Below are 2,500 nucleotides of genomic sequence, written 5' to 3' on the forward strand. Positions count from 1 at the left end.
CTGAGACCTCTGGACTTTTAAGCCAATAATCAGATGCGGATGACCGCGTCTGTCTGTGTTTTCGAATGATTTGGTTTTCTGGGAACAAAGCACTGCGCCTGAGATATGACAATGAATATTACGATGTCATTGTTATCACACAGTGAAAAATGATGGTGCCATGGAATGCATTTTGATGTCAAAACTACTCTGTTGACGTCACAGAGCTGGAGCGCTTGCTGGGTAGTCGTGGCCGAGTGGTTAAGGCGATGGACTTGAAATCCATTGGGGTCTCCCCGCGCAGGTTCAAATCCTGCCGACTACGTCCTTATGTAGAAAAGCACAGTGTGCAGGTTCCATAGGAAGCACCTGCTTTGTGGTGGAGGGCGTCTGACGCAAAAGAGAGCTTATCGAAAGCCTGTTGGCCTCAAACCCATGACCCGTCGATAAGTAGTCTGAGCAGTTTGGACTCTTCATCCATTGATCACAATTCAGCCAAATGACTGCCTCCTGGGCTTGAACCTATCACCCATAGATGAGGAGTCGAGGCACTTTTTGGACTCTTCCTCCTTTGATCAGAAGTCGCTGATTTTTACAGTACCTGTTAGGATGCTCAGAAGTGAGGCTGTGGCAGGTATTGGGATGTCCCCAGTTGAACGTTAATGTCTATGTTACGATACCTTTTGTTAATAAAAGGACAGCTTACAGTGTTGAAGCTGAGCAGATGGTCAGTGGCGGGGCCTCTCATTGCCGAAGGAAAGAAAAGCACGAGTTGACAGGCTGTGGGGTTTGAAGTGACAAATGCAGAAAAAGAGTCTAAGCCCTTTGGACTGTAAATCCATTGATCAGCTCCCGATGGTTGCTTCCTAATATGTTGAGGAACCCTTTGCTTTTGAAGGAAGAAAGCATAGCTACTGAGATATGACACTGAATATTATGATGTGATTGTGATCACACAGTGAAAAAGCATTAGGCCATGGCAAAGTATTTTGATGTCATGACTACTCTAGTGTCGTCACCTCCAGACACAGGCCGTCACAGGTAGTCGTGGCCGAGTGGTTAAGGCGATGGACTAGAAATCCATTGGGGTCTCCCCGCGCAGGTTCAAATCCTGCCGACTACGCTCTCTCGCCCCTTTTTCCCCAAGGCACGGTCAACAATCCCAACGGCTCTGTGTGTTTTTCACCTGCCTAACATTTGCATTGATCATGTAGTTGGATGCTGTCACTTGTTGCCCTTTACGCCCACAGCCTACACTAGAATCAATCTTCACATTCCTCTGTCAGCACTTTCAGCTTTTGTGTTGAAACATGAGGCCTTTGGCATGGCAAAGCACAGGTCCTCTGTGCATGGCCTCTTTTTGTAGCGTGAGACCTGACACTTCCTGTGCAGAAACTAGATATCCCGCAATCTCTGGGTCTCTCAGTCTTGCGCCAGTGCCGGTGAGAGCTACACAGTAATTAGATGTGAGATAGAAACAAGCAGGCACAACGTTCACAGGCACACAGAGAGCTCACTCATGCACTGTTTCGTCACATTAGCACTCCCAGATTTGGGATGCAACACACAGAGGATGGCGAGGCGTGCATTGGATGCTGTGTGAGCCAGAAAAGTAAGTTGTCCTGTTCCCTTGGCGCATAGGGACAAGTTAGCTGAAGCAAAGCATGAAAATAGGGGAATCGATCAGCTATGACACTACCGGGTGCAGCCACAACACGCACGTCCATTATTACAAGGTAAGGCAAACACAGCCCACACTGGGAATTTTACTACCGTAATTCCTAGTCAAAACAGCGAAAAAACTCTGATAGAGTGCTGGCCTTGCATTCACAAATGTGGAAAGAGTGTTCCGAAACGAGCATCTGGTCAGTGGCGGGGCCACCCGTTGCGGTAGGACGGGAAAGCACGAATTGAAAGGCTGTCGGGCTTGAACCCACAAATTTGGAAAAAGAGTCTGAGACCTCTGGACTTTTAAGCCAATAATCAGATGCAGATGACCGCGTCTGTCTGTGTTTTCGAATGATTTGGTTTTCTGGGAACAAAGCACTGCGCCTGAGATATGACAATGAATATTACGATGTCATTGTTATCACACAGTGAAAAATGATGGTGCCATGGAATGCATTTTGATGTCAAAACTACTCTGTTGACGTCACAGAGCTGGAGTGCTTGCTGGGTAGTCGTGGCCGAGTGGTTAAGGCGATGGACTTGAAATCCATTGGGGTCTCCCCGCGCAGGTTCAAATCCTGCCGACTACGTCCTTATGTAGAAAAGCACAGTGTGCAGGTTCCATAGGGAGCACCTGCTTTGTGGCGGAGGGCGTCTGACGCAAAAGAGAGCTTATCGAAAGCCTGTTGGCCTCAAACCCATGACCCGTCGATAAGTAGTCTGAGCAGTTTGGACTCTTCATCCATTGATCACAATTCAGCCAAATGACTGCCTCCTGGGCTTGAACCTATCACCCATAGATGAGGAGTCGAGGCACTTTTTGGACTCTTCCTCCTTTGATCAGAAGTCGCTG

The 2,500-nt window shown here is 48.0% G+C and overlaps 3 non-coding genes across 3 annotated transcripts; all 3 read left to right on the top strand.

Moving 5' to 3' along the window:
* The first annotated feature begins 222 nt into the window (after positions 1-222).
* TRNAS-UGA (transfer RNA serine (anticodon UGA)) lies at positions 223-304 on the top strand. The gene has a single exon. It is a non-coding gene; the product is annotated as a tRNA-Ser (tRNA).
* A 716-nt stretch (positions 305-1,020) lies between these two features.
* On the top strand, positions 1,021-1,102 carry TRNAS-AGA (transfer RNA serine (anticodon AGA)). Its single transcript has one exon. It is a non-coding gene; the product is annotated as a tRNA-Ser (tRNA).
* A 1,053-nt stretch (positions 1,103-2,155) lies between these two features.
* Positions 2,156-2,237, top strand: TRNAS-UGA (transfer RNA serine (anticodon UGA)). The gene has a single exon. It is a non-coding gene; the product is annotated as a tRNA-Ser (tRNA).
* The last annotated feature ends 263 nt before the right edge of the window (positions 2,238-2,500 follow it).

This window comes from Staurois parvus, unplaced genomic scaffold (genome assembly GCF_062004578.1).
Source record: "Staurois parvus isolate SC_StPar_1 unplaced genomic scaffold, SC_StPar_1.0 ptg000081l, whole genome shotgun sequence".
NCBI lineage: Eukaryota > Metazoa > Chordata > Amphibia > Anura > Ranidae > Staurois > Staurois parvus.